The following is a 12,281-nucleotide window of genomic DNA, read 5'->3' as shown; positions in this document are numbered from 1 at the left end:
GTGAGTCTGCTCTCTGTGCTGTGTGAGTCTGCTATCTGTGCTGTGTGAGTCTGCTCTCTGTGCTGTGTGAGTCTGCTCTCTGTGCTGTGTGAGTCTGCTCTGTGTGCTGTGTGAATCTGCTCTCTGTGCTGAGTGAGTCTGCTCTGTGTGCTTTGTGAGTCTGCTCTCTGTGCTGTGTGAGTCTGCTCTGTGTGCTGTGTGAGTCTGCTCTGTGTGCTGTGTGAGTCTGCTCTGTGTGCTGTGTGAGTCTGCTCTGTGTGCTGTGTGAGTCTGCTCTCTGTGCTGTGAGTCTGCTCTCTGTGCTGTGAGTCTGCTCTCTGTGCTGTGTGACTGCTCTCTGTGCTGTGTGTCTGCTCTGTCTGCTGTGTGTGTCTGCTCTGTGTGCTGTGTGAATCTGCTCTCTGTGCTGAGTGCGTCTGCTCTCTGTGCTGAGTGAGACTGCTCTGTGTGCTGTGTGAGTCTGCTCTCTGTGCTGTGTGAGTCTGCTCTCTGTGCTGTGTGAGGTTGCTCTGTGTGCTGTGTGAGTCTGCTCTGTGTGCTGTGTGAGTCTGCTCTGTGTGCTGTGTGAGTCTGCTGTCTGTGCTGTGTGAGTCTGCTCACTGTGCTGTGTGAGTCTGCTCTGTCTGCTGTGTGAGTCTACTTCCTGTGCTGTGTGTCTGGTCTCTGTGCCTCTGCTCTCTGTGCTGTTTGAGTCTGTTTTCACTGCTGTTTGAGTCTGCTCTCTGTGCTTTGTGAATCTGCTCTCTGTGCTGAGTGATTCTGCTCTCTGTGCTGTGTGGGTCTACTTCCTGTGCTGTATGAGTCTGCTCTGTGTGCTGTGTGAGTCTACTTCCTGTGCTGTGTGAGTCTGCTCTCTGTGCGCTGTGTGAGTCTGCTCTCTGTGTTGTGTGAGTCTGCTCTCTGTGCTGTGTGAGTCTGCTCTGTGTGCTGTGTGAGTCTGCTCTGTGTGCTGTGTGAGTCTGCTCTGTGTGCTGTGTGAGTCTGCTCTCTGTGCTGTGTGAGTCTGCTCTCTGTGCTGTGTGAGTCTGCTCTGTGTGCTGTGTGAGTCTACTTCCTGTGCTGTGTGAGTCTGCTCTCTGTGCCTCTGCTCTCTGTGCTGTGTGAGTCTGTTTTCACTGCTGTTTGAGTCTGCTCTCTGTGCTTTGTGAATCTGCTCTCTGTGCTGAGTGATTCTGCTCTCTGTGCTGAGTGGGTCTACTTCCTGTGCTGTGTGAGTCTGCTCTGTGTGCTGTATGAGTATACTTCCTGCGCTGTGTGAGTCTGCTCTCTGTGCGCTGTGTGAGTCTGCTCTCTGTGCTGTGTGAGTCTGCTCTCTGTGCTGTGTGAGTCTGCTCTGTGTGCTGTGTGAGTCTGCTCTCTGTGCTGTGTGAGTCTGCGCTCTGTGCTGTGTGAGTCTGCTCTGTGTGCTGTGTGAGTCAACTTCCTGTGCTGTGTGAGTCTGCTCTCTGTGCGCTGTATGAGTCTGCTCTGTGTGCTGTGTGAGTCTGCTCTGTGTGCTGTGTGAGTCTGCTCTGTGTGCTGTGTGATTCTGCTCCCTGTGCTGTGTGACAGCTCCCTGTGCTGTGTGAGTCTGCTCTCTGTGCTGTGTGAGTCTGCTCTGTGTGCTGTGTGAGCCTGCTCTGTGTGCTGTGTGAGCCTGCTCTGTGTGCTGTGTGACAGCTCCCTGTGCTGTGTGAGTCTGCTCTCTGTGCTGTGTGAGTCTGCTCTGTGTGCTGTGTGAGTCTGCTCTGTGTGGTGTGTGAGTCTGCTCCCTGTGCTGTATGACAGCTCCCTGTGCTGTGTGAGTCTGCTCTCTGTGCTGTGTGAGTCTGCTCTCTGTGCTGTGTGAGTCTGCTCTGTGTGCTGTGTGAGTCTGCTCTCTGTGCTGTGTGAGTCTGCTCTCTGTGCTGTGTGAGTCTGCTCTCTGTCCTGGGTGAGTCTGCTCTGTGTGCTGTGTGAGTCTGTTTTCTCTGCTGTATGAGTCTGCTCTCTGTGCTGTGTGAATCTGCTCTCTGTGCTGAGTCATTCTGCTCTCTGTGCTGTGTGAGTCTACTTCCTGTGCTGTGTGAGTCTGCTCTGTGTGCTTTGTGAGTCTGCTCTCTGTGCTGTGTGAGTCTACTTCCTGTGCTGTGTGAGTCTGCTCTGTGTGCTGTGTGAGTCTGCTCTGTGTGCTGTGTGAGTCTGCTCTCTGTGCTGTGTGAATCTGCTCTCTGTGCTGTGTGAGTCTGTTTTCTCTGCTGTGTGCGTCTGTTTTCTCTGCTGTGTGAATCTGCTCTCTGTGCTGTGTGAATCTGCTCTCTGTGCTGTGTGAATCTGCTCTGTGTGCTGTGTGAGTCTGCTCTCTGTGCTGTGTGAATCTCCTCGCTGTGCTGTGAGTCTCCTCTCTGTGCTGTGTGAGTCTGCTCTGTGTGCTGAGTGAGTCTGCTCTCTGTGCTGTGTGAGTCTGCCCTCTGTGCTGTGTGAGTCTGTTTTCTCTGCTGTGTGAGTCTGTTTTCTCTGCTGTGTGAATCTGCTCTCTGTGCTGTGTGAGTCTGCTCTGTGTGCTGTGTGAGTCTGCTCTGTGTGCTGTGTGAGTCTGCTCTGTGCGCTGTGTGAGTCTGCTCTCTGTGCTGTGTGAGTCTGCTCACTGTGCTGTGTGAGTCTGCTCTGTGTGCTGTGTGAGTCTACTTCCTGTGCTGTGTGTCTGCTCTCTGTGCCTCTGCTCTCTGTGCTGTGTGAGTCTGTTTTCACTGCTGTTTGAGTCTGCTCTCTGTGCTTTGTGAATCTGCTCTCTGTGCTGAGTGATTCTGCTCTCTGTGCTGTGTGGGTCTACTTCCTGTGCTGTATGAGTCTGCTCTGTGTGCTGTGTGAGTCTACTTCCTGTGCTGTGTGAGTCTGCTCTCTGTGCGCTGTGTGAGTCTGCTGTCTGTGCTGTGTGAGTCTGCTCTGTGTGCTGTGTGAGTCTGCTCTCTGTGCTGTGTGAGTCTGCTCTCTGTGCTGTGTGAGTCTGCTCTCTGTGCTGTGTGAGTCTGCTCTCTGTGCTGTGTGAGTCTGCTCTGTGTGCTGTGTGAGTCTACTTCCTGTACTGTGTGAGTCTGCTCTCTGTGCCTCTGCTCTCTGTGCTGTGTGAGTCTGTTTTCACTGCTGTTTGAGTCTGCTCTCTGTGCATTGTGAATCTGCTCTCTGTGCTGAGTGATTCTGCTCTCTGTGCTGTGTGGGTCTACTTCCTGTGCTGTGTGAGTCTGCTCTGTGTGCTGTATGAGTATACTTCCTGTGCTGTGTGAGTCTGCTCTCTGTGCGCTGTGTGAGTCTGCTCTCTGTGCTGTGTGAGTCTGCTCTCTGTGCTGTGTGAGTCTGCTCTGTGTGCTGTGTGAGTCTGCTCTCTGTGCTGTGTGAGTCTGCTCTCTGTGCTGTGTGAGTCTGCTCTGTGTGCTGTGTGAGTCTACTTCCTGTGCTGTGTGAGTCTGCTCTCTGTGCGCTGTGTGAGTCTGCTCTGTGTGCTGTGTGAGTCTGCTCTGTGTGCTGTGTGATTCTGCTCCCTGTGCTGTGTGACAGCTCCCTGTGCTGTGTGAGTCTGCTCTCTGTGCTGTGTGAGTCTGCTCTGTGTGCTGTGTGAGCCTGCTCTGTGTGCTGTGTGAGCCTGCTCTGTGTGCTGTGTGACAGCTCCCTGTGCTGTGTGAGTCTGCTCTCTGTGCTGTGTGAGTCTGCTCTCTGTGCTGTGTGAGTCTGCTCTGTGTGCTGTGTGAGTCTGCTCTGTGTGGTGTGTGAGTCTGCTCCCTGTGCTGTGTGACAGCTCCCTGTGCTGTGTGAGTCTGCTCTGTGTGCTGTGTGAGTCTGCTCTCTGTGCTGTGTGAGTCTGCTCTGTGTGCTGTGTGAGTCTGCTCTCTGTGCTGTGTGAGTCTGCTCTCTGTGCTGTGTGAGTCTGCTCTCTGTGCTGTGTGAGTCTGCTATCTGTGCTGTGTGAGTCTGCTCTCTGTGCTGTGTGAGTCTGCTCTCTGTGCTGTGTGAGTCTGCTCTGTGTGCTGTGTGAATCTGCTCTCTGTGCTGAGTGAGTCTGCTCTGTGTGCTTTGTGAGTCTGCTCTCTGTGCTGTGTGAGTCTGCTCTGTGTGCTGTGTGAGTCTGCTCTGTGTGCTGTGTGAGTCTGCTCTGTGTGCTGTGTGAGTCTGCTCTGTGTGCTGTGTGAGTCTGCTCTCTGTGCTGTGAGTCTGCTCTCTGTGCTGTGAGTCTGCTCTCTGTGCTGTGTGACTGCTCTCTGTGCTGTGTGTCTGCTCTGTCTGCTGTGTGTGTCTGCTCTGTGTGCTGTGTGAATCTGCTCTCTGTGCTGAGTGCGTCTGCTCTCTGTGCTGAGTGAGACTGCTCTGTGTGCTGTGTGAGTCTGCTCTCTGTGCTGTGTGAGTCTGCTCTCTGTGCTGTGTGAGGTTGCTCTGTGTGCTGTGTGAGTCTGCTCTGTGTGCTGTGTGAGTCTGCTCTGTGTGCTGTGTGAGTCTGCTGTCTGTGCTGTGTGAGTCTGCTCACTGTGCTGTGTGAGTCTGCTCTGTCTGCTGTGTGAGTCTACTTCCTGTGCTGTGTGTCTGCTCTCTGTGCCTCTGCTCTCTGTGCTGTGTGAGTCTGTTTTCACTGCTGTTTGAGTCTGCTCTCTGTGCTTTGTGAATCTGCTCTCTGTGCTGAGTGATTCTGCTCTCTGTGCTGTGTGGGTCTACTTCCTGTGCTGTATGAGTCTGCTCTGTGTGCTGTGTGAGTCTACTTCCTGTGCTGTGTGAGTCTGCTCTCTGTGCGCTGTGTGAGTCTGCTCTCTGTGTTGTGTGAGTCTGCTCTCTGTGCTGTGTGAGTCTGCTCTGTGTGCTGTGTGAGTCTGCTCTGTGTGCTGTGTGAGTCTGCTCTGTGTGCTGTGTGAGTCTGCTCTCTGTGCTGTGTGAGTCTGCTCTCTGTGCTGTGTGAGTCTGCTCTGTGTGCTGTGTGAGTCTACTTCCTGTGCTGTGTGAGTCTGCTCTCTGTGCCTCTGCTCTCTGTGCTGTGTGAGTCTGTTTTCACTGCTGTTTGAGTCTGCTCTCTGTGCTTTGTGAATCTGCTCTCTGTGCTGAGTGATTCTGCTCTCTGTGCTGAGTGGGTCTACTTCCTGTGCTGTGTGAGTCTGCTCTGTGTGCTGTATGAGTATACTTCCTGCGCTGTGTGAGTCTGCTCTCTGTGCGCTGTGTGAGTCTGCTCTCTGTGCTGTGTGAGTCTGCTCTCTGTGCTGTGTGAGTCTGCTCTGTGTGCTGTGTGAGTCTGCTCTCTGTGCTGTGTGAGTCTGCGCTCTGTGCTGTGTGAGTCTGCTCTGTGTGCTGTGTGAGTCAACTTCCTGTGCTGTGTGAGTCTGCTCTCTGTGCGCTGTGTGAGTCTGCTCTGTGTGCTGTGTGAGTCTGCTCTGTGTGCTGTGTGAGTCTGCTCTGTGTGCTGTGTGATTCTGCTCCCTGTGCTGTGTGACAGCTCCCTGTGCTGTGTGAGTCTGCTCTCTGTGCTGTGTGAGTCTGCTCTGTGTGCTGTGTGAGCCTGCTCTGTGTGCTGTGTGAGCCTGCTCTGTGTGCTGTGTGACAGCTCCATGTGCTGTGTGAGTCTGCTCTCTGTGCTGTGTGAGTCTGCTCTGTGTGCTGTGTGAGTCTGCTCTGTGTGGTGTGTGAGTCTGCTCCCTGTGCTGTATGACAGCTCCCTGTGCTGTGTGAGTCTGCTCTCTGTGCTGTGTGAGTCTGCTCTCTGTGCTGTGTGAGTCTGCTCTGTGTGCTGTGTGAGTCTGCTCTCTGTGCTGTGTGAGTCTGCTCTCTGTGCTGTGTGAGTCTGCTCTCTGTCCTGGGTGAGTCTGCTCGGTGTGCTGTGTGAGTCTGTTTTCTCTGCTGTATGAGTCTGCTCTCTGTGCTGTGTGAATCTGCTCTCTGTGCTGAGTCATTCTGCTCTCTGTGCTGTGTGAGTCTACTTCCTGTGCTGTGTGAGTCTGCTCTGTGTGCTTTGTGAGTCTGCTCTCTGTGCTGTGTGAGTCTACTTCCTGTGCTGTGTGAGTCTGCTCTGTGTGCTGTGTGAGTCTGCTCTGTGTGCTGTGTGAGTCTGCTCTCTGTGCTGTGTGAATCTGCTCTCTGTGCTGTGTGAGTCTGTTTTCTCTGCTGTGTGAGTCTGTTTTCTCTGCTGTGTGAATCTGCTCTCTGTGCTGTGTGAATCTGCTCTCTGTGCTGTGTGAATCTGCTCTGTGTGCTGTGTGAGTCTGCTCTCTGTGCTGTGTGAATCTCCTCGCTGTGCTGTGAGTCTCCTCTCTGTGCTGTGTGAGTCTGCTCTGTGTGCTGAGTGAGTCTGCTCTCTGTGCTGTGTGAGTCTGCCCTCTGTGCTGTGTGAGTCTGTTTTCTCTGCTGTGTGAGTCTGTTTTCTCTGCTGTGTGAATCTGCTCTCTGTGCTGTGTGATTCTGCTCTGTGTGCTGTGTGAGTCTGCTCTGTGTGCTGTGTGAGTCTGCTCTGTGTGCTGTGTGAGTCTGCTCTGTGCGCTGTGTGAGTCTGCTCTCTGTGCTGTGTGAGTCTGCTCACTGTGCTGTGTGAGTCTGCTCTGTGTGCTGTGTGAGTCTACTTCCTGTGCTGTGTGTCTGCTCTCTGTGCCTCTGCTCTCTGTGCTGTGTGAGTCTGTTTTCACTGCTGTTTGAGTCTGCTCTCTGTGCTTTGTGAATCTGCTCTCTGTGCTGAGTGATTCTGCTCTCTGAGCTGTGTGGGTCTACTTCCTGTGCTGTATGAGTCTGCTCTGTGTGCTGTGTGAGTCTACTTCCTGTGCTGTGTGAGTCTGCTCTCTGTGCGCTGTGTGAGTCTGCTGTCTGTGTTGTGTGAGTCTGCTCTCTGTGCTGTGTGAGTCTGCTCTGTGTGCTGTGTGAGTCTGCTCTCTGTGCTGTGTGAGTCTGCTCTCTGTGCTGTGTGAGTCTGCTCTCTGTGCTGTGTGAGTCTGCTCTCTGTGCTGTGTGAGTCTGCTCTGTGTGCTGTGTGAGTCTACTTCCTGTACTGTGTGAGTCTGCTCTCTGTGCCTCTGCTCTCTGTGCTGTGTGAGTCTGTTTTCACTGCTGTTTGAGTCTGCTCTCTGTGCTTTGTGAATCTGCTCTCTGTGCTGAGTGATTCTGCTCTCTGTGCTGTGTGGGTCTACTTCCTGTGCTGTGTGAGTCTGCTCTGTGTGCTGTATGAGTATACTTCCTGTGCTGTGTGAGTCTGCTCTCTGTGCGCTGTGTGAGTCTGCTCTCTGTGCTGTGTGAGTCTGCTCTCTGTGCTGTGTGAGTCTGCTCTGTGTGCTGTGTGAGTCTGCTCTCTGTGCTGTGTGAGTCTGCTCTCTGTGCTGTGTGAGTCTGCTCTCTGTGCTGTGTGAGTCTGCTCTGTGTGCTGTGTGAGTCTACTTCCTGTGCTGTGTGAGTCTGCTCTCTGTGCGCTGTGTGAGTCTGCTCTGTGTGCTGTGTGAGTCTGCTCTGTGTGCTGTGTGATTCTGCTCCCTGTGCTGTGTGACAGCTCCCTGTGCTGTGTGAGTCTGCTCTCTGTGCTGTGTGAGTCTGCTCTGTGTGCTGTGTGAGCCTGCTCTGTGTGCTGTGTGAGCCTGCTCTGTGTGCTGTGTGACAGCTCCCTGTGCTGTGTGAGTCTGCTCTCTGTGCTGTGTGAGTCTGCTCTCTGTGCTGTGTGAGTCTGCTCTGTGTGCTGTGTGAGTCTGCTCTGTGTGGTGTGTGAGTCTGCTCCCTGTGCTGTGTGACAGCTCCCTGTGCTGTGTGAGTCTGCTCTCTGTGCTGTGTGAGTCTGCTCTCTGTGCTGTGTGAGTCTGCTCTGTGTGCTGTGTGAGTCTGCTCTCTGTGCTGTGTGAGTCTGCTCTGTGTGCTGTGTGAGTCTGTTTTCTCTGCTGTATGAGTCTGCTCTCTGTGCTGTGTGAATCTGCTCTCTGTGCTGAGTCATTCTGCTCTCTGTGCTGTGTGAGTCTACTTCCTGTGCTGTGTGAGTCTGCTCTGTGTGCTTTGTGAGTCTGCTCTCTGTGCTGTGTGAGTCTACTTCCTGTGCTGTGTGAGTCTGCTCTGTGTGCTGTGTGAGTCTGCTCTGTGTGCTGTGTGAGTCTGCTCTCTGTGCTGTGTGAATCTGCTCTCTGTGCTGTGTGAGTCTGTTTTCTCTGCTGTGTGAGTCTGTTTTCTCTGCTGTGTGAATCTGCTCTCTGTGCTGTGTGAATCTGCTCTCTGTGCTGTGTGAATCTGCTCTGTGTGCTGTGTGAGTCTGCTCTCTGTGCTGTGTGAATCTCCTCGCTGTGCTGTGAGTCTCCTCTCTGTGCTGTGTGAGTCTGCTCTGTGTGCTGTGTGAGTCTGCTCTCTGTGCTGTGTGAGTCTGCCCTCTGTGCTGTGTGAGTCTGTTTTCTCTGCTGTGTGAGTCTGTTTTCTCTGCTGTGTGAATCTGCTCTCTGTGCTGTGTGATTCTGCTCTGTGTGCTGTGTGAGTCTGCTCTGTGTGCTGTGTGAGTCTGCTCTGTGCGCTGTGTGAGTCTGCTCTCTGTGCTGTGTGAGTCTGCTCTCTGTGCTGAGTGATTCTGCTCTCTGTGCTGTGTGAGTCTGTTTTCTCTGCTGTGTGAGTCTGCTCTCTGTGCTGTGTGAGCCTGCTCTCTGTGCTATGTGAATCTGCTCTCTGTGCTGTGTGAGTCTGCTCACTGTGCTGTGTGAGTCTGCTGTCTGTGCTGTGTGAGTCTGCTCTCTGTGCTGTGTGAGTCTGCTCTGTGTGCTGTGTGACAGCTCCCTGTGCTGTGTGAGTCTGCTCTCTGTGCTGTGTGAGTCTGCTCTCTGTGCTGTGTGAGTGTGCTCTGTGTGCTGTGTGATTCTGCTCTCTGTGCTGTGTGAGTCTGCTCTCTGTGCTGTGTGTGTCTGCTCTCTGTGCCTGTGCTCTCTGTGCTGTGTGAGTCTGTTTTCTTTGCTGTTTGAGTCTGCTCTCTGTGCTTTGTGAATCTGCTCTCTGTGCTGAGTGAGTCTGCTCTCTGTGCTGTGTGAGTCTGCTCTGTGTGCTGTGTGAGTCCACTCTCTGTGCTGTGTGAGTCTGCTCTGTGTGCTGTGTGACAGCTCTCTGTGCTGTGTGAGTCTGCTCTCTGTGCCTCTGCTCTCTGTGCTGTGTGAGTCTGTTTTCTCTGCTGTTTGAGTCTGCTCTCTGTGCTTTGAGAATCTGATCTCTGTGCTGAGTGATTCTGCTCTCTGTGCTGTGTGAGTCTACTTCCTGTGCTGTGTGAGTCTGCTCTGTGTGCTGTGTGAGTCTACTTCCTGTGCTGTGTGAGCCTGCTCTCTGTGCGCTGTGTGAGTCTGCTCTCTGTGCTGTGTGAGTCTGCTCTCTGTGCTGTGTGAGTCTGCTCTGTGTGCTGTGTGAGTCTGCTCTGTGTGCTGTGTGACAGCTCCCTGTGCTGTGTGAGTCTGCTCTCTGTGCTGTGTGAGTCTGCTCTCTGTGCTGTGTGAGTCTGCTCTGTGTGCTGTGTGAGTCTGCTCTCTGTGCTGTGTGATTCTGCTCTGTGTGCTGTGTGAGTCTGCTCTGTGTGCTATGTGAGTCTGCTCTGTGTGCTGTGTGAGTCTGCTCTCTGTGCTGTGTGAGTCTGCTCTGTGTGCTGTGTGAGTCTGCTCTGTGTGCTGTGTGAGTCTGCTCTCTGTGCTGTGTGATTCTGCTCTCTGTGCTGTGTGAGTCTGCTCTCTGTGCTGTGTGAGTCTGCTCTATGTGCTGTGTGAGTCTGTTTTCTCTGCTGTATGAGTCTGCTGTCTGTGCTGTTTGAATCTGCTCTCTGGCTGAGTCATTCTGCTCTCTGTGCTGTGTGAGTCTGCTCTCTGTGCTGTGTGAGTCTACTCTGTGTGCTGTGTGAGTCTGCTCTGTGTGCTTTGTGAGTCTGCTCTGTGTGCTGTGTGAGTCTGCTCTGTGTGCTGTGTGAGTCTGCTCTGTGTGCTGTGTGAGTCTGCTCTCTGTGCTGTGTGAGTCTGCTCTGTGTGCTCTGTGAGTCCACTCTCTGTGCAGTGTGTGTCTGCTCACTGTGCTGTGTGAGTCTGCTCTCTGTGCTGTGTGAGTCTGCTCTCTGTGCTGTGTGAGTCTGCTCTCTGTGCTGTGTGAGTCTGCTCTCTGTGCCTCTGCTCTCTGTGCTGTGTGAGTCTGTTTTCTATGCTGTTTGAGTCTGCTTTCTGTTCTTTGTGAATCTGCTCTCTGTGCTGAGTGAGTCTGCTCTCTGTGCTGTGTGAGTCTGTTTTCTTTGCTGTTTGGGTCTGCTCTCTGTGCTTTGTGAATCTGCTCTCTGTTCTGAGTGAGTCTGCTCTCTGTGCTGAGTGAGGCTGCTCTGTGTGCTGTGTGAGTCTGCTCTCTGTGCTGTGTGAGTCTGCTCTCTGTGCTGTGTGAGTCTGCTCTCTGTGCTGTGTGGGTCTACTTCCTGTGCTGTGTGAGTCTGCTCTGTGTGCTGTGTGAGTCTACTTCCTGTGCTGTGTGAGTCTGCTCTCTGTGCGCTGTGTGAGTCTGCTCTCTGTGCTGTGTGAGTCTGCTCTCTGTGCTGTGTGAGTCTGCTCTGTGTGCTGTGTGAGTCTGCTCTCTGTGCTGTGTGAGTCTGCTCTATGTGCTGTGTGAGTCTGCTCTGCGTGCTGTGTGAGTCGACTTCCTGTGCTGTGTGAGTCTGCTCTCTGTGCGCTGTGTGAGTCTGCTCGGTGTGCTGTGTGAGTCTGCTCTCTGTGCTGTGTGAGTCTGCTCTGTGTGCTGTGTGAGTCTGCTCTGTGTGCTGTGTGATTCTGCTCCCTGTGCTGTGTGACAGCTCCCTCTGCTGTGTGAGTCTGCTCTCTGTGCTGTGTGAGTCTGCTCTGTGTGCTGTGTGAGCCTGCTCTGTGTGCTGTGTGAGTCTGCTCCCTGTGCTGTGTGAGTCTGCTCTCTGTGCTGTGTGAGTCTGCTCTGTGTGCTGTGTGAGTCTGTTTTCTCTGCTGTATGAGTCTGCTCTCTGTGCTGTTTGAATCTGCTCTCTGTGCTGAGTCATTCTGCTCTCTGTGCTGTGTGAGTCTGCTCTCTGTGCTGTGTGAGTCTACTCTGTGTGCTGAGTGAGTCTGCTCTGTGTGCTGTGTGAGTCTGCTCTGTGTGCTGTGTGAGTCTGCTCTCTGTGCTGTGTGAGTCTGCTCTGTGTGCTCTGTGAGTCCACTCTCTGTGCTGTGTGTGTCTGCTCACTGTGCTGTGTGAGTCTGCTCTCTGTGCTGTGTGAGTCTGCTCTCTGTGCGCTGTGTGAGTCTGCTCTCTGTGCTGTGTGAGTCTGCTCTCTGTGCTGTGTGAGTCTGCTCTGTGTGCTGTGTGAGTCTGCTCTGTGTGCTGTGTGACAGCTCCCTGTGCTGTGTGAGTCTGCTCTCTGTGCTGTGTGAGTCTGCTCTCTGTGCTGTGTGAGTCTGCTCTGTGTGCTGTGTGAGTCTGCTCTCTGTGCTGTGTGAGTCTGCTCTGTGTGCTGTGTGAGTCTCTTTTCTCTGCTGTATGCGTCTGCTCTCTGTGCTGTTTGAATCTGCTCTCTGTGCTGAGTCATTCTGCTCTCTGTGCTGTGTGAGTCTGCTCTGTGTGCTGTGTGAGTCTGCTCTGTGTGCTGTGTGAGTCTGCTCTGTGTGCTGTGTGAGTCTGCTCTCTGTGATGTGTGAGTCTGCTCTGTGTGCTCTGTGAGTCCACTCTCTGTGCTGTGTGTGTCTGCTCACTGTGCTGTGTGAGTCTGCTCTCTGTGCTGTGTGAGTCTGCTCTCTGTGCGCTGTGTGAGTCTGCTCTCTGTGCTGTGTGAGTCTGCTCTCTGTGCTGTGTGAGTCTGCTCTGTGTGCTGCGTGAGTCTGCTCTGTGTGCTGTGTGACAGCTCCCTGTGCTGTGTGAGTCTGCTCTCTGTGCTGTGTGAGTCTGCTCTCTGTGCTGTGTGAGTCTGCTCTGTGTGCTGTGTGAGTCTGCTCTCTGTGCTGTGTGATTCTGCTCTGTGTGCTGTGTGAGTCTGCTCTGTGTGCTATGTGAGTCTGCTCTGTGTGCTGTGTGAGTCTGCTCTCTGTGCTGTGTGAGTCTGCTCTGTGTGCTGTGTGAGTCTGCTCTGTGTGCTGTGTGAGTCTGCTCTCTGTGCTGTGTGATTCTGCTCTCTGTGCTGTGTGAGTCTGCTCTGTGTGCTGTGTGAGTCTGCTCTCTGTGCTGTGTGAGTCTGCTCTGTGTGCTGTGTGAGTCTCTTTTCTCTGCTGTATGAGTCTGCTCTCTGTGCTGTTTGAATCTGCTCTCTGTGCTGAGTCATTCTGCTCTCTGTGCTGTGTGAGTCTGCTCTCTGTGCTGTGTGAGTCTACTCTGTGTGCTGTGTGAGTCTGCTCTGTGTGCTGTGTGAG

This window comes from Scyliorhinus torazame, chromosome 15 (genome assembly GCF_047496885.1).
Source record: "Scyliorhinus torazame isolate Kashiwa2021f chromosome 15, sScyTor2.1, whole genome shotgun sequence".
Taxonomy (NCBI): domain Eukaryota; kingdom Metazoa; phylum Chordata; class Chondrichthyes; order Carcharhiniformes; family Scyliorhinidae; genus Scyliorhinus; species Scyliorhinus torazame.
The sequence above is the reverse complement of the archived record's forward strand: the minus strand, read 5'-3'. Positions refer to the sequence as shown.